This window comes from Lutjanus erythropterus, chromosome 8, assembly GCF_056507025.1.
Source record: "Lutjanus erythropterus isolate fLutEry1 chromosome 8, fLutEry1.hap2, whole genome shotgun sequence".
Taxonomy (NCBI): Eukaryota; Metazoa; Chordata; class Actinopteri; order Lutjaniformes; family Lutjanidae; genus Lutjanus; species Lutjanus erythropterus.
The window spans coordinates 9,416,423-9,438,470 of NC_139324.1; the positions used below are offsets into that span (position 1 = coordinate 9,416,423).

Consider the following 22,048-nt stretch of genomic DNA (forward strand, 5'->3'; position numbering starts at 1 on the left):
GAAATCATTTTAAATGACTTTTACTAACAGAAACATGTTCCATGTGTTGATATATCGTGCTGCCAGAAAGTAAACAAGGTGATGGTGCTGCAGGAGGACAAAGTGGTTGGTGCTCACATGGCGTTCTGCTGTGATAAGACAGTCTTGTTTGCAGAGCTTAAAGAGAACCATAGTTGTGCGTCTCTATTTAAAATGCTCCCACACTTAAGATAATAATGGCAAGGTTTGCTCTCTGCAGCTTGTAGTCTGTCTGAATCCATGCTCTGACTGGGTCTCGTGCCTTGAAGGTACGGTTCACTGCCCTCTTGTCATACTGAGATTTCATCTTTCCCTTAACTGCTTGCAAATTACTCCTGGTCGAGTCTCAGACTGTATGCTGCGGATTCTTTATGGATGCTACATACTGGTTAGGTTAGGCAAGTAAAGACTGAATCTGTATTTTTGATAGTGAAAATCTTACCATCAAAATTTCTAAATACCCCAGTATAGCAATTGACACCACCCAAGCCTGGATCTTCCTTTGCCTTTTGCACTCGTGTGTAGCCAGTGTGTCCTGGATACAGACAATGATGCAATCAACCTTGTCAGTTTTACAGTCTTTCTTGTCCCCTTCCTCCTCTGAGCAGTAGTTTAACCCACTAGTTCAGTGACCTTGTACTGCATGCATGAGACCACTCTGTGTCAATTCTTCCTGACACTTCTGCAGTACAACCGACTCCACTGCAGCATGACTATACGTGTGTGTGTGTGTGTGTGTGTGTGTGTGTGTGCGCGCGTGTGTCTGCTATTCTATTCATGCTTGCAGTGATTATGAGGAAACCTCTTAACACCACTCTCGATTTTGAAGGTTTCTGTTTGAGTTCAGTCATGTTGGTCATTCTGAAACCAGGCAGTTCGCTGGTTTTGCAAGCTTCAGTTGTGTCACTGTCATCACAGCAGGGGATAATCAAGCTGATGTTATGGCTTTTCTTGGGACAGTAGCTCAAGGGTGAGGTTCCCTGCCATTACACAGGCTTGCTGATTATTAAAAACTATTATCAATTCATCTGCTTATTCAAAATTAATTTATTTATTCTACAACACAGGGTTGAGGTTGGGAACTTGGAAAAGTCTTTGATGCTAATGCCATATCAGTTCTGTTTGTCAGTCAGATTTTTTATCGATTCCCGGTCAGTTTTAGTTTAACTAGCTGGAGCTGTTTTCATATAGATTTTCTAAAGCCAGCTCAGATCAAAGACTCACATCGAGATGAAACCATTTTAGAACATTGCAGGGAAAATTTGCAACACAGGCTCATCTCAGCTCAACTCAAGCCAGCTGATGGCACTGCCTGCGACTCAGCTTGTCCAGTTACAAAACAGTCTGGACCGTGTTTCCTGGTTTCGATGTATCTTATCTACGAGGGTCTCTAAGATATACCTTAGCAAAGGAACTTCTTTTCCTACGAGCGTTTCCCAAACTGTCCCTTAGCGGGTGCTCTTACAAAGAGCTGTTAAGGCACATCGTAGGTGGGAGCTGTCCTTCACCACGGTGCTGAAAGTGTATTAACTGATGCTGCACACATCGATTGATCACTTATAAAGGTAAATAAATGATGTTGTAATATTACAAGCCTTGCCATAATAATTTTACCTCCATCATAAATGCGGCTGTGCCTCCTAGATATCATCTGCTAAACTATTTGAAACCTTGTCCAAACATACGCGGGTATTTTTAAAAACAGTGTTGTAAAACCAAATTTCCATCCAGATGAGTGTTTTGGCACCGTTTCATGCAAAATCTGCGTCCTACTCATGTTCTACATCATATTGTCCTCTCTCTAAATATATATATATGGTAAAACTGATAACGGTGGGCTTGTTGTTGGGAGAAATGAGGTTGCCTGTGCAGTAGGGCAAACATTTGGGGTCAAACTCTTGAAGTTGCAGTAAAACCATGCTGCTTTTCATTATTAAAATGAAGGGCAACACTTGAAATGTGATTACATCTTTGCAACTTTTCATTTATTTAAAACTTAACTTTAGAGAATGGGAACAAAAGGGTATGGAGAGTCTCTGGAGTGTGCTTCTGTAGCTCATCTTTGTCTCCGAGAGGGGTTTCCCTTGGAGACAAAGGTGGAAGTTTCAGCAGCATAGATACATGAGTTGGAAATCACAGTTTTGCAATGACAATTGTCAGAAAATGATGAAAAAAGATAAAGAAAAAGAAAAAATGCCAGCATTGATAACTTTGTAGGCATACAATTCTGATGAATCGGACAATTTGAAATCAGTTCTCAGTTGCCACAGATAGACAGGGTTTCATATTATTTTCTTAATGAATCATTCGGTCTATTAAAATGTCAGGAAAAGTTGACAAATGGCGATCATATTTTGCGATTTAAAATGCTTGTTTTGTCCAATCAAAAGTATGAAGCACAATGATATTCCAATGTTCATGTTTGAAAAGCAGGAATCTGTGTTAATGGGGCAGGTTTCCTTTTTGAGTGATAAATTGATAATGAAAATTGTTGCAAATCAATTTTCTGTAATTGACTAATATTTTAATCAGTAGTTTCACCTGTAGTTGGCATAAGAGTGAATCAATTGGCATGCAGACAACAATCTTTTTTTTTTAATAATAACAAACTGAAGTTATATAGCACTTATCTTAAACAGTTAGTTCTTCACAAATAGATAATTCATTTATTTTCATTAAACTTTATTTACACGTTTCTTTGCAGCCTATAGAGAGATAAATTTGGAATATAGACTGTAACCGCAACTTAGGAAATCTTTTGCAAATCTTTTGCGTGTCAGCAAAAGTTTCAGGAACCTGCTTTGCCAGATTGAATATAGAGGAAATGCCATAGCACATTAAGCTAGTGGCTTGCTGCGTGAACACCTCCTTACTTCCTGAAAAGCAGATGTTTTGGAGATGTTTCACCCTGCAGTTACGAAATCAGTCATGTGAATGTGTAATGTCATTTAAACCTAAATAGCTTAGCAGCAGATCTACATTTTCAGTTCATTTTCCAAGTTAAGATATGTTTTTCAAATGGTGAATTACAACACTGAGCTTCGCTCTCCATGCCAGTTCTTTTCTGTTCTGTTTTTTTTCTGCCCTCTAGTGCTAGCAGCTTGTGCAGCATTTGAACAAAAAAAGCTGGCAGCAAGTTTTATCCAAAGGTAGGTAGGTAGGTAGGTGTGTGTGTGGGTGTGTGTGTGTGCGCAGTAGGCAGTGCTGTGTGGGTTATGAGTATGTGTGTTAGCAGCAAAGAGGAGTTCATTTTGTAAAACTTGATTCAGTAATGACATCTGATGTATTAGATGATATTAACAGTGATTCCCAGCATCACAGAGACGATGTGGAGTAGGGCATACAGCTAGCCATAGGCACCGACTTGAGTTGAACATTGTAGGGTCAAAAAATGTTGGTCTATATAATGTTAAGATGTGATGTGGCGAGGGGTAGGGTTTAATATTTTCCCAAAAATGACACATTTTCTATCCTGGGAAGAGAGGCTTACCATCCCAATGTTTGTGGGTTCTAAACCTGACCACTAGTGTATTATCTGGTGGTAGTAATAATTATTACTGAGGAACAAGATTGTCATTTCAACATTAATCAACATTACAATGAACATAATATAAACTGTGCAGGCTGTGTGCAGCTTGACCTTCACTGCAGCTGCATGCAAGGATGAAATGCACAGCCTCATGGAAGTCATATTTTACAGTTCTTCATATTTTGCATTACCAGTCTTGGTTGGGAAGATATTCCTGGAGTTTACATTCAATGGTATTCATCCATCCATCCATTCGTCCACATTTTTCTGCTCGTCAGCGGTTGGGTTGTGACGGCAGTAAGCCAAGCATGACGTGCCTCTCCTCCGTAATGCTTTTCAGCTCCTTCCTTCGACGTAGACATCTCTGCTTTTTCACTATTCATAGGGGGCTTTAGAACCGCTCTTGGTCTGACCCGTCACCTAGGACCTGTTTGCCTTGGGAGACTTTACCATGGACAATAAGCCCCTGACAACATAGTTCCTAAGTTCATTCAAATTATAACATTTGTAAATTTACAGTACTTATAAAGCCTGTCATGAATTAATATTCAGAAATTGCTGTTTATCCTCACACAACAACCTCACCTTGTCCTCTGTCCCCATGATGAAAACTTCCCCTTGACCTCCTCCTCCCGCTGCAATTATCGATCAACCCTTACTGTGGCTGCGGCGAGCGGTTTTTTTTTCTTTGAAGTCATTTTCATATCAAGATATTTCAGTGACAGTATTAACAGTGAGTATTGCATTAACAACACTCACTTTTCTTTGCTTTAGCAGATCTTTTAATTTCACTGCTCATGCTGTTAAAATGACAGATTTTCCTTCATGAATCTCTGAAAGAGGAACATCAAACTGCAAACTCATGAAGTTCTTTTTTTCTCTCTGATGCTATTTTCATGAATGAACCCTCCCTGACATATAGGGCAAGAATTGTAGCCTTATATGGCATTATTAATTTACAGGTCTCATGCACATGCAGTCAGATACGCACAGGTGGATCATTTAGTTTATCTGAAGTCTTTATTTGAAGTTGTGAGCATTTGCTGAAACTGACGTGACACGTTTGTATTAGCCCATCGTATGAACAAAAGTAAGAGAAATTTAAGATAAGCTTATGAAAATGTTTTTGGATGAGGCCCATTGTTTCTCACAGCTGTTTACATGTCACTATAGCACCTAGGGATATGATAAGTTATTTATGAGAGAGGGCAGGAGCACATGTGTCACATGATTGGTCACTTGCAGCACACTCCATCATTACGGGATATGACAGGCTGTTTATGAACCAGGTGTAGTCATTTCATGTTCTCATGTTGGTTTGAATTCAATGCATTTAAGTGACACTGTTGAACAAACTACTTTCGCTATTGGTGTTGTGTCAATCAGCAATACTTGCAAATAATCACAACAACAATAAAGAATTCCCCAAGTAAGTGGCACTAGAGTTAAAATGGCTACCTGTCTACCTGTTGGCCTTCAGCTGCTGTAGACTAATCTGCTGTCAAGAGTCAAGTTGTTGTAAATGTTTGTGTTGGGTGGTCATCTACAACCCCTATGCCAGTATTGCAAGTATCTCTCTCTTACACACACTCGTATACACACATCTTTTTATACTTGTGAGGATTCTCATTGACATAAGGGATTCCTAGCCTCTAACCCTAACCCAAACATCAACTAACCCCCAACCCACAACTGAACCCTAACATAAACCTAATTCTATGCCTTAAACTGAAAACCAAGTCCTAAAGATCCCCCAACTCTTATGTTTTGTCCTCAAAAGTATCTGGCCTTAACTATCCTGACTTGTATCTATTTTGTCAATATGGAGGTGTTTTCGTATTCCTCTGCTGAAGTGAGAGATGTCTCTGTAGTTCCCTGAAATCTGAGATTTATTACTTAGATTTATTGTTACACGATTAATCATTCGATTCATACATCTATCTGATCTGATTTCTAAATGACGATAATTCACTCGCTCCTACAGAACAAAGCACATCACAAAATCTAAGTCTCCAGACCACAACCTCAGTGACTCCTACGTTAAATCGTAGTCATTCTATGTTTTTTGATGTTCAGCAGCATTTCAGTTAATCAATTTGATGAAGTGTTCTAAAGTAATAAAAGAAAAGAGACTTGAGGTACTTTTTTTTTGTTCCAAAAGATTTTTATGTTTAAGTCCATCACTCTATGTTGTGTCATCTGTTTAGCGTTTTTCTTTTCTTTCTTTTCTTTTTACTTTACTGTCTAAGACTATAATACTTTTTTTAAAAGAAATTATAATCAAGAACTCAATTCCTAGGGAGAAAAAACATAGTTCACATTTTAATTGTGCAGCTAATTAAGATGTACCCCAGGCGAGATCTGGTGTAGGGGGTGAGCGCTTGTTCACGCTACATGCTGGACTGGCGCGTGACCGCACAGTGACACTGACACTGTTCAGTGGCACACTGACCTGGTGTGGCTCGCTCATGCTGTGGCGTCCACAAAGGCTGCATTTCTGTCACAAGGCAGCTGCTGAAAGTTCTGTCTTTCTGTATAGAGTTTGAAGAAGAGTTTGGAAGAGAAGACAAGAGCTGTTTTCTGAAGGTAAACAGTGATTGTTCAGAAAGTGAGGGAGAGGAGACAAGAGAGAAAGGGAAAAAAAAGACACTGCCCTGCAAACCTTTTTTTTCACATCTGTGACATATTGCATAGATGTGGACCATGAAACTGTAGTGCGAGGTGTCCTGTTGCTGATATGTCTGACTGTCAATAGATTGTTTTTAATATGTGTTTTTGCTGAGAACAATGAGTGCCAAGTGGAAAAGGCGAGCCTCCGAATTTGTAGATAAAGCATGGTTGCAGCCTAACACACATGTGAGCAACGTTGCACACACGGGCTATGTGGACATGCTAACCTGTTAATATGGGTGCTGACAGGAATTGGACAGGTCCTCTCATATCTGATGGTGCATCCTCAGCAGCACTTAAAGAATTGCTGACCTCCCTAGCATTGACTGACATGTGGCGTGTAATAAATCCTCAGGTCCATAACTCCTCTTGTAAGACTGATGTGTGTGTGTTAAATTTGTATCGCTAATTAATTCTCTACATGATCTATTTAGATTTTTCTTGTTATGTTAGTGCAACTTTTAAGCATCATCTCAGTGATCTCACCTTTAAGCCCATCTGCTCCCATTAAGCCCATTTGACTGTATTTCAATGGGAATTTTCTCTCTTTTGACCTTTTAACCATTTTCTGCCCTAATTTTGATCTCTTCTGATGAATCACCTCCATAATTCAGATAATTAGCCATATTTAAACCATATATAGCCATATTTAAATATCAGTGATACTGAATAGACAGACACCCAAATTTGCATCACCCAGAAGCCAAATGCTGGTAAAATATGCAAATGGACGGTGGTGCTGCTTCACTCACCAGCAAAAAAAACCCTAATGGTAATCTATTGAGTGGCTGGTAAAAACTGGAAAACTGGATTTGATGGGCTTTGATAGGGACATTTACCCTAACAAATTCAAAAGCTGGTGTAATGCAGGCAAAGCCACCTGAAACCTCTTGCACAGAGCGAACATGTGAGTGACAAAGAGTGAGAGTTAGCATTAGCTGTGTCAGTCACTGTCAGTCACAAGATAACAAGATACCAGATATGTGACAAATAAAAGTAATGCTACCACGTACTATTCAAATACGTCTGCAAGTCACTGATTCTGATTCACAACAGACTCTTCATCTGAGTCTGGGTCTGACTCAGTGTTTCTGTTAAAGTGGTCTTCACATGATAAGAAATTTGCTCTTAGTTCACTATGAGGTTTGGCACAAAAAAAGCAAAGCACAGGGCTGTACATCAGACTTAAGCATTGGATTTAGACAAGTTTAATTATAAGCCTTTAACTTTCAAACATCCTTTGAAGTTGTGGGGACTAGCTTAAATATCCTTACAGTGCAAAAATGTCCTCACTACAATGCTTCTCACAAAGAACACACACAGTTTAAAAAACAGTTTTTAATGTATTATTTATTATTTTTTAATTAACTTTTACTTCAGTTTCCCAAATTGCTTTAAAATTGCCCACATAATCTGTGTCTCTGTATTTTAGCTCTGAATAATAGTACATGATAAACTGTGTAATTAAATTTACATCTGCAGTGAGATGGCAATACCATAAGAAGTTTTAAAGGGCAAAAAAGAACATTTTGTTAGTGAGTACACTGTCAGCATCCTTTTCATGTGCTGAATCTCTACCCCAGAACCTCTCTGGAAATTACCTGAAACTACAACCCTAAATATCTGCTGCCTACACCTCATTACTGACACATTGTAGTCACATGATAAGATGTTGCGGATGTTGTAGTAGTGCTGAACTGTCACAATAAAATGAAACCTAGGTGCATCTTAGATGGTTAGGTGATAAATGTTTGTGCTACCATCAGGATTATATTTCTTGATGCTTTGAAGAATCATTAGCAGTGCAAAATAAATGTTGTAATATTGTTTCAATTAAATGCTTTGCAGTTTGCCAATTATTCTGATCATTCATTGAAGAAACTGTAATCATGACATTATACACACTATTAACTGTGCCGCCTCATTATGAGTGGAGTTATAGAGAGGTAAGGCTATTGTTTTCAGTCTAAGATTTTAAATCCTCTGTTCTGGCAGTCCACATTGTTTCATAATACCCTTTAATGTGGCCTGTTGGGTAACAGAGGAGTCATAAATCTGCTGGGAAGGATGACCAGAGCTTCAACATCAGATTCTCAGCAAATGTATTACAAATGTATTTATAGTTATGAGCAGCAGATGACCTCAAAAGTAAAAAGATATTTACCAAGATAAGAAAGACAGGACTCAAAACAGAGATATTATGTATAAATATATGTAATAAAAGAGGCTGGCTATCTCAGAAGGTAAGAGCTTATTATTATTGGCCCATTTTGATTCTGCATCAGCCCACATCCTCCTCCTCAAACCCCCACAGAACAAATGCAGATGCAGCTAGTAAGCTAGCATTAGTTAGCCAGACATACTAATGTTGACAGTTTACATTAGAGCAGATTAGATTGAGAGATTACAGAAAAGATGTCACTGTCCAGACTCATGCAAAGACAAGTATCACTCTCTTCAGAGCCTTCTGCACACTGGAGTTGGACAATATGCTAAAATTTTCCAAGCGATCATCGTCAGCCCATCCATCTGTGATTGGCGATACCGTCGTCCCCCCACCTACCTTCTCCCGACCTCTCGGGTCTCAGCTGCGAGATGTGCGCAAGTGGCGAATTCACTATGTTATGCATGCTGCGTACGTTCACTACATCCAGTGGGCAAAATAAACTCACTAAGTGTCTACAAATTACATGTTTTCACACTTATTTTCCATTTTAAACAGAGAAATACAACTTATGAATTCAAGTATCTCTCTTTTGCCGAACTAAGAGAATTGGCTCATTAACGCCTCGGAAAAACATGTAAAACTCACCAAAACTGTCTGTGTTAGTTTGTCCATTCTTACAACAATCACCAACTCTGGTTTGGTCAAAATAAATCCTCACTTTATTACGTGGAAAGAGTTAAAAGAGTCTGACTCTACAGGCTGTTTTCCTCTCACTCGTCACCCAGCTCAGCGCACTTGTGGTCAGCTGAGTGAGTGTGTACTGCGCCATGTACTGCGGTGCAGAGCAGAGGCTGTCACTCTGCAGACTTAGTACATTAGCAAAATGAAATGACAAATATCGCCCTAAAAATCAGGCAAAAAAAGCAATCGGTGATGGACTAAACCCATCGTCGACAGACAATACAGTCGTCCAAACGCCCAACCCTACTGCACACCACGTCAACTTGTAGAGAAATGGAAAGCTTGCCAGTTCTAGTTACAGTTGCTAAGCAATGATTGGACAGGTGCTGTTTGGAGGTGGGGCTAAATGAAGGGTCAGTTTAATTTTAAATGAACTTAGAAGGTTAATAAAAATTGAAAATAGTCATTAGTTGCTGGCCTAAAAAGGATTCACCAAGATTAAAAGACTAAATCAAAACTTGGAGCTTGTGTGTCAGAAAATATCGACACACTTGAAGATTGCAGTATCATATTTTGTGACACTGTAGCAATACTCAAAAACACTGTGTCAAAATATTGTGAGCAATGAATATTCTGAGCAGTGGTTCTTTTTGCATTGTGTTTAAACCTCCAGCCGCTAGACCTAAGTGTTGTTATCTATCTTCACTGTTATGATTGCATGTGTATGGCAGGGTGTTCTTTATATTATATATAAATATAATAATAAATAAATACTATATAAATTTATTGAACAGTGAGCATAAAGAGCATAAAGACACTTGAAGAAATGTCTTTCTCTCTGCTCTCCTGCACACACACGAGATGAGTATCTCAACACTTGCTCATTTGAAGGGTCTCCCCTTTGAGAAGGATTACCAGGGGCTGGCCACAGCCGGTGAGATGTCACTGCAGCTTGCTTGGACGAGGGATCGGCTCGCTTTGGCCCCACTCCAGAGTATATCCATCTCTGGTGTGGCTAGGTGCAGCTTAGTGTGCTGAAAGGGATCATGGAAATGCAATTCCGCATAGTACAGTTTGGCTCAGTGTGGCCAAAAGCGCTGGTGGAAGGCCCATCTGTGTCGCATGGTTAACAGTCAAGCAAGTGAAGTGGAGCCATTTCTCAGCTGATATTGAATATTAAAATATGAGCTAGTATGTAACTACACATTTATGAAAATTGGCTGAAATGTGTCACTGTACAGAATCAGAGGGAAAAGCCTGAGTTTGTATGCAGTTTTTGAATTTGTGAAGGGGGCAAGGTCAACCTAAAATGGGGGAAAATTCAGGCTAAAAACAAGGTGTAAATAACATTTTTAGTCAACTTGGCTTGTTGGGGGGTTCAGAAGAATTGAATTACACCACACGAGCAGTATGGAGGCATTTTATATTTTTATTCAGTCTTTTTTTAATGTCTGAAAACTGGTCATCATTCACTTCCATTGTTTGGGAGATTCTGCAGCGCTGCTTTCCTTTGAGACTCCAGCAGTGTTTTGTGGACTAAAAAACTAAACCCGACCTTCAGTTGGCATGAGGGTGAGTGGATAATGACTAAAGTTCATTTTGGGTTGAACTATAACATTAAAATTATATAACTGTTAGGTCAAAATTCTGTGTGACAAAATAAAATGAACAACCCCAAACTAACAAGCCAAAAAAACAAAACAAACAAAAAAAAAGAATCCAGCAAAGATGATCCACAAAGACACTGGGGAAGATCTGAGTCAGTGATATTTATTAACAGACATTAACCACAACAGAATATTTGTAGGTTTAAGTGGTTGTGATTAACTCACAATCAAAGACATTACGCACACCAATCCCCTCAGAGTTATTTACAGCAGGCAGATGGTCAACCACAAGCTTTGTTTTGAAACAGTGTTCTCAGCTAATTCTTCTTAATACTTTCCTGTGAAGTAATCACTTGCAAAACCAGGGTCAGAGGAACTGTATTAAATCAGTTTTGAATTTCTGGTGTGAAATGAAGTGTAAATTTGTATATCACAGCCACATCAGTCCAGTATAACTGAACCATACTGTCGCTGCTGTCAGTTACCTCCAGCTAAATATTCTGTTAATAATCCTTGCTAACAAAGTTCCACAGCAGTTTAAAGGCTAAAACACACTGCCGGCAGACTCCATGCGTCAAAACAACAGCTGCCCGCATCATTTTCTATGGATTATTTTATTATTTTTATGTAGAAGTTTTTATTATGAAGCAGCAAATTCAGGAAGTGTTGTTTTCATCAGCAGTAACTTCACAGGACTCCTGTCAGCTGAAAGCAAACATGAAGAAATGGTAAAATAAAGCAGTGTACTTTCAGGTACACACTGCGATACAGGAGAGAAACTAAACTTCAAACCACAGAAATCACTTTAGAAGCTACAAATTACTGAGAGCTGAACTGTGTCTCTACTCAGTCTGACAACACGCTTGTTTGAGGGGAGAGATGGAGGGTCGGAGTTGCTCAGGTCAAGAAGTATCCTGAACCCAGTGTCCTGGACGAGGGTGACGCGGTGTCACGCTTCCCATGTGTGTTCATCAGACCATGTGACGCGTGCCAGTGGTGTGTTTTAGCCTTAAGGTACTGATTGTCAGGCACCTGAGAACATGATAAGAAAGGAGCTTTAGTGCCTGATGTAGTAACTGTTAAGTATGCTGCATTGTTAATGTTGTGAAACAGTTGCAGTTTGGTTAGTTTTAAGCACCAAAACACTTGGTTAGGTTTTGGAAAAGATCATGGTTTGGGTTAAAATAAGTTCCAATTATTTAATTACATAAATTAAGTTACCTACGAAAGTACCAGTAAGCAAAGGACAAAGGCAGCATGAAGAGTGATCTAGTGGGGGGATGAATAGGTCAAATACAGAACTGTCACACAGGAAATCAGGGTTCATTTACCTTGTAAAACCAAGTTATTTTAATCTAAACCATGATTCCTTGCTCTTTTCTGACATTCTTAAATTTACTGTGCTTGTCAGAAGAAACAGAAGTATTAATCTATTTTGTGTACAACCAATCACATTGCGTTCTTTTGCATACTAATTAGGTAGAGTTGACATGTTCTTGCCCTGGAACACTTTTCATTCACCTTCACCTTAGTTTAAATGACATGGTTGCATCCACAATTTTGTCAGATATATGGACAAGCAACTTCTATCATTTATATTAATACTCTGTTCAACCATTATCTCTAATCCATTTCTTGCAGCTATTTAGTGAGTGATTTTTTTTTTTCTAGTAAACTCTTGTTGTATGTTTATGAAATTAATTGCTGTTTTTTATTTCCTAGGGCTGCCCCCAGCTAAATATTTTCTGAGTTGATCAGTAGTTGTCAGTTCAGACCATTAGTCAACGAGTCCTTACACTTTTATGATATAAATTTAATTATTTAAATATATATTTTTGGAGCACAAAATGAGCTGCCTGTTAAATACTGCTGGTAAAAATAATAATGACTGAATGTGTCATGACAACAGTAAGGAGACTGAATATTTTGTTAATTATTTTTACTAGAGGATAACATGTTGTCCAGCAAACAGGAATAAATAACCTACAACTTGACAAACAAACAAATGCTTGTGGACTGATCAACAGAATGGATGCCGCATGCCTCCTGTCCCCACCTGAACCCGCTGTGTCTTCATCATCCCTGAAGTCAAGAGTCCTGGTCAGAGCTGCTGTAATGTTAAATTACCTTGGTATTCAAACTAGGGATGCTCCTGGCAACTAATTTCCCTGACAATTAAATGCAAAATCTTATTTAGACTGTTAGACTAGTCTAACACTAGGAAAACACTCAGCAAAACAGTTAAAATTGAGCACAGTTTATTAATTTATGATGCCAAACACTGTCCGAAAAAAAAAAAAAAAATCAGTCTACAATTGCCAAATCATACTTTAAATGCCACTGAAATGCACGCTACTTTGCGCCGTGCAACCCAAACCTTACATATTAACGTACAAAACATGACAACAACACACAGTGTGGCTAATGTTAGCAGTGCTAGCAGCAGCGTCTACTCTCTCTGCAGGTTAATGTCCATGTCTGTGCCGAATGTGGTCACATATTGCTCCAGTCAAGTCGTTATATGTGACTTTATTCTGTCACAGTCTACATTCAACTTTATTTAGATTTTCTAGATTAAAACACTGCCAAAGTGTGCTGGTTTTACAAGCTGTCATCTGTCTGCCTTTGCTGATATAAACATCCAGGGATGCGTGGGCCATCAGACATGCAAGAGGGGTTGCCATTTGATGAGGCCACAGCTCAGTGTCATCACACTAATGATATAGTATTAATTTGTTTTAGAGTAAATATTTTAAAAAAGCCCAATAATGTGAAAATTCAGAATCAGTATGTTGGGGAAATAAATTCTCTAAACTCTGTCACTTTAAACTTTGTGACTTATAACAACTTGTCTGTAGATATAAAGGGTGTCAGTATGAAGTCTTACTTTTTTTTTAAGTCCTTTCAAAATCGTTTAGTGTATAGTAGGCATTTGTCAACTATTAGGGTGTAGCCCTAGTATTTTCCATGGGTACTTAATGCTGGTCTTTAACTTGTCATACATTAGTATATACTTTTGTGAATGCAGTTTTCTTCTTATTTTGCTAATTCATTTTTGCAGCATGTTTATGTTTTATCCGATACATTTCCTTCCAATAAAATCTTCAGCAGCCAACCCGTCTTAAACCTTAAGTAGAAGTGTCTTTGGCTTGCATAACTGTGCACTTAAACTTACTGTGAAGGCAGAAGAACCATTCTTTGTATCCATGTTTGATCTTTTCATTACTCAGTAAAGCCTTTCAGGCTAAGTAGGGGTGCTTTTGTAGGCCTAATAGTTTCTGCACAACAATGTAGGTCAATTGCACAAGGCTAGAAGCTACATCAGTTCTTTTCATGAGATTTTTTTGCCAACTATACTAAACCCACCAGCCGGTATTAATGTGAGCATGCAAGTCACAGGTTGAGAGCAGCACAGACTGGAAGACTATAGTTTTGAGTCTGGCAAGTTCAGCAGCCCAAAAACTATGAATAGAAATGTCCACTGCACCTAGTATCCTTTACATCTATCCTGCAAATAACCCAAAAATGTAACATGTATAGAAACAATGGTTACACTTGTAGCAGGAAACGGCAACAATGATTTGTTACATTTAGAAAGTGAGCATCTAATGAAAATGAAATATGTTTTTAAAATTGTTGTTAGAACTTTAATGGCATTTCAAGTTCTTGTCCTGGCAAGCACCCAAATGTAAGTACTTGTACTTGTACTCAGTCTGAAAAAAAAAGTGGTATCAGTGCTTCCCTAAACAAAACGTTTTCATTTTGTGGACTGTTAGTTTCAGCAGTTGATACAGCAACAATTGATGCCAGTTAGTCTTCTGAACTAATATGTTTGAAAAAGTTTTTACATATTTTTCAACTTCGTGTAAAAGTGCCACCTTGAGGCTGATTGGTGCCAGATTTTGTACAGAGCCTCAGTGTGGCATATGAAACTTCTGCACCAAGTTTTGTGTTGATAGGACTGATTTCTGATGATCCATGAGTTTGAAAAGGTAGTTTTTGCATATTTTTCAACTTTGTCAAGAAGCCCCACCTAGTGACCGATTTGCAGCAAGTTTTGAACGGACCCTCGTTGGGACATAGGAAACTACTGAACTGTGTTTTGTAGTTAATTGGACTGATTGTTGATGACTGAAGATCAATTTCAAAAAGTAATTTCTCCATATTTTCAACTTTGGATAAAAACACCATCCTAGTAGCTGATTGGCACCAAATCTTGCACAGATTCTCTCTGAGGCATGGGCAACTGCACCATATTTCAAGTGAGTTTTGCCGTGATACGCAACATTTGTTGAGTGAGCGTCACTCAGTGGCTGATTGGTGCCAATCTTTCTGAGAGCCTCAGCAGTGCATAAACAATTAGTGCACTAAGTTTTGTGTTAATATGTGTGATTGTTGCCAAGATATGAATTATTCCCCGTGAGGTGGCCACCTAGTGACCAGTCGGTGCCAAGTTTTATACAAACCCTCAGTGGACCATGGGCAACTACTCCAAGTTTCTTGTAAATATGAGTCATTGTTGCAACAATATAAAATACTTCCCTTGAGAGTGCCACCTAGTGGCTGATTTGCACCAAATTTTGCTCACATCCTCAATCCACTATGGGAATTTACTGCGTCATGTTTTGTATGAAGTAGGAGTGATCGTTGTCAAGATACCTAACACTTGATACAGGAAGTTGTATCCCTTCATATCTTATCTTATATCTTTAGAACCTTTTGTCAGGGGCCTCCAAAAAACATAATCTGTTTCAATACAGTTCCCAGCATCACTGGGACTGGGAACCACAATGCTTTGCATTTGTGGTCCTCAACCTCCCTTGGGCTTGGACCGCTAATAACACCAGCATTGTTTCTAAAATAGTGATGCAGGTTGCTTCCAGCTGTCTGGGTGCTGGTTTAAAGGCCCAGACGGGTTGAGATGGTCTTGTGTTGGGAAGATCAGTGGGTAACATTGATGTACTGACTGGTAGAGAGCAGATAACTGTGTTTATCCAACAACAGTGTTCTTGTTGTTTCAGCCATCAGCTACTGATCATATGAGAGCTGCAAATGATCTTGTGTGTGTGTGTGTGTGTGTGTGTGTGTGTGTGTGTGTGTGTGTGTGTGTGTGTGTGTGTGTGTGTGTGTGTGTGTGTGTGTGTGTGTGTGTGTGTGGGTGGGTGGGTGTGTGTGTGTGCGTGAGAGCATGTGCGCTTGGTGTCATTTTCTTATGTGCATGTGATGTGTTGTCATTTTTGTGTGTTTGAATGGTTATTTTGTGAAAGAAGGACAGACATGCTCTCATGCAGATATCCATGTGGCAGTGGAAATTCAGCACATTGCAGCTCCCAAAACACTCAGCCAGACACACACATTTTAAACCTTTACATACACACTTTCCTCATTCTTTGTTTGTGTAGGAATTCCCCCAAAAAGGTCAGAAATGATTTCAGCGTGACTGACGATGATTGAAGTTTGATGAGCTGTGGTGATTTAGTGAAATGTTACCAGTTTCAGCTGAATCAGCAAATTCAGATGGAGAGAGACTCACTTGAAGGATAATCAAAATGGAGTGAAAGGGTAGGAGAGTGGCTGTAAATGAGAGCAATGGGTCAAGAGGGACAGAGACACATTGGGAAAGAGAGACTAGAGCGGTGTATTTAAATGTTACTGCCTGTCAGTTATTTTTAGGTCACACACATCCAGCCTGCTCAGTATGAAGGACACACACACTAGTGCCACCTGCTGACAGTATATTTGGTGTGTAGACAGCTGCTAGTGTGTGTTTGGAGTTTTTGAAAGTGTATCTTTTTACCTTTGATGGAGCTAGGCCAACTGTTTCCCCCTGCTTCCAGCTAGACAGTGGACACATCTCAGTACTGCACCCACAAAGATGGAACCTTTACTTGTATTCTCAACTAAACAGCACACATGTATTTCTGAAAATCACACAGTGTTCCTTAAAAACAGTGGCAAATCTACAATCCCCAAATATTTGGACATCGGCCGTCGTACCAAAGCCAACTGTCTGAAGCCCAGTAATTTTCATGTAGTGCTTGTCAGTAGGAAGGAAACCGTGCATTTGATTCTGTCAATCCAAACAAAATTTGATCAATAACATCCTCTCTCTCTCTCTCTCTCTCTGTCTCTCTCTTTCTCCACAGGCTGATTGAATTCATCAACTCTGTTGGAGCTGGACTGAGCAGTGTTAGCAACCTAAGGTAAACAGCATTAAGTCACTCTTATCAATTCATATCTTACTGTCATGTGGAAAGTTCTCCTTGTATGTGCTAGTATGTGCTTGATTCTTTGATAGTGTTCACTTGACAAAGTTGTGCACGTTGTACATGCGCTTGTCTGACTCACAGGATGAAGGCTGTTGGTATAATGCTGCCATTAGCAAACTTCGAAATTCCCCTCCCTTTCCATTTTCTCTGTGTTACTGTTTTCAAGTTGCTGTCTCTACAGAAAACAACAAGCTGGCAAGCTACATGCTTTGTTGCATGTTTTTTTGTCATTTTAGGGTGTAACTTTAACCCCAGGTCTGAGCCTAAATCACCCACTCCATAATTTTGAAAAATGCTGAAAAGTGGGAAAGGGGCTGAGAGAGGCGGTGCACAGACCGTTCACTGTAGGAGGCATGACCTCATGGCTATGTAGTCCGTGATGCAGGAAGTAAGTTGACACTGACCAGACTGAGCACAACTGATCTGCGCTCAGTGTAGCTGGTAGTCAGAGCTAACCTGCCATGAGCTGCTGCTATCAGACTCTCAGTCTGTGGTGGATTTATAGAGTCCGCTGGAGCTTTAACAGTCACTAGAAGCATATGCCCCTTGGTGAAGGTTCTGTGAGGTACGTTACCTGTTTCGTCACCACCAGAGGTTGATGCTAGCAGCTCAGAGAGGCTTAAAGGCTCTTCAGTGAGTCTACAGAGGTGTGTCAGTATGTAGCAATAGCCTTGCTGTTTATCATGGGATCATCAGTCCAGGGAAAGAATGCAGTCGTCAAAAGTGCCAAAATTGAAGAATGAAATAATAGAAGAGATAGTAAAATAAAATAGAAGTAAAAAATAACCTTCCCTGGATTCCGTATGTTTGATGAGAGCCCTGGCCTGAAGGCATGTAAATATAAATACAGCAGACCACAACAGCTTGTCAGTGGGCCGCTGCAAACATGAGCAGTTGTGCATCCTCAGTCCAGTCAACACATTAATATAGCTTGCAGCAGTAGATGCCACCGGTTGCTCTGAAACAGTCATGATCCTGTCAGAATTTTGAACAACTTAAAGGTGCATCTCAAAAAATTAGAATATTACAGAAAAGTTCAATATTTTTTGTCAGTTCTGTCAAAAAGTGAAAACTGTATATATTCTAGACTAGGGCTGGGCAATATAATGATATTTTATTGTATTGTGATATGACACTAGATATCATGATAGATTTTAGATATCATTATATTGTGATATGTCAGAAGTGTTGTCTTTTCCTGGTTTTAAAGGCTACATTACAGTGAAGTGATGTCATTTTGAGAATTTACGAGAATGTTCCAGCTGATCTATTACTCACGTAGGCATTATATCCACATTACTGATGATTATTTATAAAAAATAATCTCACATTTTGTGAAAGCACCATTAGTCATCCCCATAATATTGTTGCAGTGTCCAGAACAGACGAATATTTAGAGACACTTTGACTGGTTGGCTGTGGGCAACGGGGCGCCCCGGCTGCTGCTCGCCCCAGAATGCGAGGTGTCAGAGGGCCTGTTCATTGCTGCTTGCAGCTTTAATCTTTTAAGATAAATTTCAGGACATAGATTAGTCCCAAATGGTCCACTCTATGCCAGCATCAAACCATGCAAAAATCATGAAATCTTGAAGTTTTTTTATTTAAGAAATGTCAATATTAACACCACCACTGATGTGTTTAATAACAAAACAGTCATAATTTGGCTTACTGTACTTTCTATTCACTTTATCAGTCATGTATGTGTCAGAAATGGCTAAAACTAACGTTACAAACTGTCTGGCATTCATTGCAATTATTGTCTTTGCTCCACACTCATGCAAAAATACATGGCAGTGATCATCTTACCTGCGTATGACTCCAGTGATGTAATAACTCCATGTCAAAGTACTGATGAAGGGTCGGCACAGTGATTAGTTACTAAATTAATATGCATCACAGCACCTTTTGAATTTGAGGTCCAGTGTTTTTCTGATCAGGCATCCAACATGGAGTCAGCCATCTTTAAAATATGCCACTATTATCATTACTCAATGTCCTTTATGTGTATTTTTCAGGATTATAGAATAAAATATTGAAATATTAATGAGACAGGATACTTATTTTAGGTAAAATTAATTGACTAATAAAAAAATGTTAGATTAATTGCCAATAATGGAAAAAAATAATTAGATAATAATTAGAATCATCGTTTATAAAATATTTGTCAGGGGCAGCCCTAGAGTAAAGTCAGGCTTTAACACTCACCATCAGTCACTGACCTTACTAATGTGTTTTGTGGCTGAAGAGGAGCAAATCCCTGCAATGCAAGAAACAGTGTGGAAAGCCTAAAACCAGTGGAGGCTCTTCAGCTCCAGCCTCCAATTTTTTGAGATGAGATGCTCAACAATAATCTAAAGTATGGATATGTCTTGACTATCATATTATTTAAACTGCACAAAAAATGCTGACATCTTGGTTCAGACACAGTTTGTAACGTTTGTTAATTTCACTCCACGTTCATACTTGAGGTATACCCGAAGTACAGCGTAAAATATTTTTCCATTAGCGTCCTGCATGTCACTTCTTCAGTTTTAGCTCATAACCATCAATCCAGTAGTAAAAACAAATCAGGCCAGCACTCAAATGATGGTTAAAAAGCTATGTAGAGGTTTCCAAAATAAATGTCCTTGTAGGGAAATATGACAATTAATCATCACTCCCATCCTCTTGTGGGCCTCTGTGGTTTTTATGCTTGTGTTTCACCTCTGTTGAGCTCTGTGGAAAATGTCTCTGTGGCAAGAGGCTTCGACTCTTGAGTGCCAAAATTCTGAATCTTTGGTCAGTACGAACTAATTCATTTTTTTTTCAAAGAGAAACTACTGGTTTAACATGTTTTTTAAGAATGTTACTCATTGCAGTATTTTTAGCCATGTTGCCGTAGCACAGCTGCTCCAAGAATGGCAGTGTCGGTCTAGAGTGAAATATTTCAATAACTTTAGGGTGGATTGCAGGGCTCAAAATTAAGGATTTTCTGATTGGCTGGGAAAAAGTAAAGTGTCACGTTGTGCTAGTAAATCTAGATCAGGCAAGGGATAAAAAAAATAATTAAACAGATTGTTTTTTCTGGAACTGATGATGGAAATAGCAAAGGAGACGGTCATCTCACCTCCCTTTCATCTGGGTAGATATTGTTGTCCATGCACAGTATCAGTCAGCACAAGCAAGCATTTCAGTGGAAAGTCTGGAAACAGGAGCGTAACTGGGTGGTGTTAGAGGATCTAGGTGAAACTGCAGAGTGTGTAAAGTCACTCTTGGGGACAAGAAAGAGCAAGAAGGTACAGCTGGCACCAGAGTGTCAATACAGCACAAAAAAAAGAGAGGGCACTGGATTTTAGGACTGATTCTTGCAGCGCTCTATCATGTCAAAAAATTTTCCAAGCATCCTGCTTAGGCGATCAGCGGTTAGTTGCAAATGGGACAGTAAGTTCACCTTTTTTTGTGGCACACTCTGACAATTAAGATTAAATAGAAGTAAATGGTGACACATTGACACAGCAAATGAGCTACAATAACTTCCTCCATTTTGGGCCCTCTGTTATACGTCATACATCAGCAATGGCGAGTCAGTTTGCTGTTTGTCAGTGATCAAGCAGATTCACTTCATTCCTGTGAGAAAATCCACTGATCACAGACACTCCATTGAATGATTTTGCCACTGTCATGGTAATCCCTCAACATTTCTTTGTAACCATGAGGTACATCCTTTTGATTGTGGTGACAGCTTGACCCATTCCTCTGGCACAACCCTTTACCCATTTTGGCCCAGTGGTCGTAAGGATCTCAAAAAAGTTGTGCCTCCACTTTTCAACCGTTATTTGGGGCATCTCGTAAAGCTCTGCTACACATGTGGTGTCACCTCAGCTTCCAGCCTGCTTATGAATGGGGGAAATAATTTGAGCTACAGGGGCAAATTGGCAGCCAGAGCGACTGTCCCACACCATTATATCCAACTTTTTAATGCAAGGTAAATCCATTCAGCTCCAGGAGAATCAACTTCCTGCTACCTCTTGTTTCTTTAGAGCAAAAATAGAACTGAATTGTTCTGTCCCTAAATCTGGAACGTGTGTGTGTGTGTGTGTGTGTGTATAATGTTACACAGCAGCAGCTGAGTACCCTTGGGATCTGCTGGGTCCAGCCTTGGGGTTCAAATACACACACACACGCGCACACACACACACACACACACACACACACAGTGGAGAGGAATTTGGGCAGGCATGCATACAATTGTGTATCTCTTTCCACATAAATGTGCACAGGCATAGAAGTGTGTTTGTGACTCACACAGCACCACAACCTTTGGAAGTGCACAAAAAAATTAGAGCAGAGCTGCAACTAGGGCTGCAGCTGTCGCTTCTTTTAGTAATCGAGTAATCTATTGATTATTCTGGCGATTAATCGAGTAATCGGATAAGAAATATTGCGTATTCCCCAATCTTTTCTATTATATTACTTTTGCTTTATTTAAGAGCAATACACAAAAGAGAAAATAAGGCAGGTCTTTTAAATGAACAACTAGAAATTGCTAAAAGAAGCCACAGCTGCAGCTAGGGATGTAACGATACATTCAGCTCATGATTCGATACGATTTCCGATACTGGCTTCATGATATGATTTTCTCACAATTTTTTTTTTAACAGAATGAGCTTGCTGACAAATTATGACTGAAAAATATTCCTGGAATTATTTCTCATATATATATATATATATATATATATATATATATATATATATATATATATATATATATGTATGTATATATATATATATATATATATATATATATATATATATATATATGTATATATGTATGTATGTATGTATGTATATATACATATATATACATATATATACATATATATATACATATATATGTATATATAGATATACATATATATACATATATATATATATACATATATATATATATACATATATTTGTATGTTTAATATGTATATATAAACTAGTACATATATTTTCCCTTATTTTTAACAAATTAAAGAGAATCCCTTTTAATTTATTTTTTTGTTTATCTCTGAGGTAGAGTAAATTGTGCAAAAAACCCATGTCTTCTTAAAAGTGCAACTGCTCAGGCACCTCACCTCC

The 22,048-nt window shown here is 38.9% G+C and overlaps 1 protein-coding gene across 1 annotated transcript in view; it reads left to right on the plus strand.

The window, feature by feature from the left end:
* raph1a (Ras association (RalGDS/AF-6) and pleckstrin homology domains 1a) overlaps positions 1–22,048 on the plus strand; it is a 98,071-nt gene that overhangs the window by 21,543 nt on the left and 54,480 nt on the right. The window contains exon 2 of the mRNA XM_084724441.1: positions 16,819–16,875. The gene's annotated coding sequence lies outside the window, so the exon portion shown is untranslated. The remainder of the gene's footprint in view (positions 1–16,818; positions 16,876–22,048) is intronic.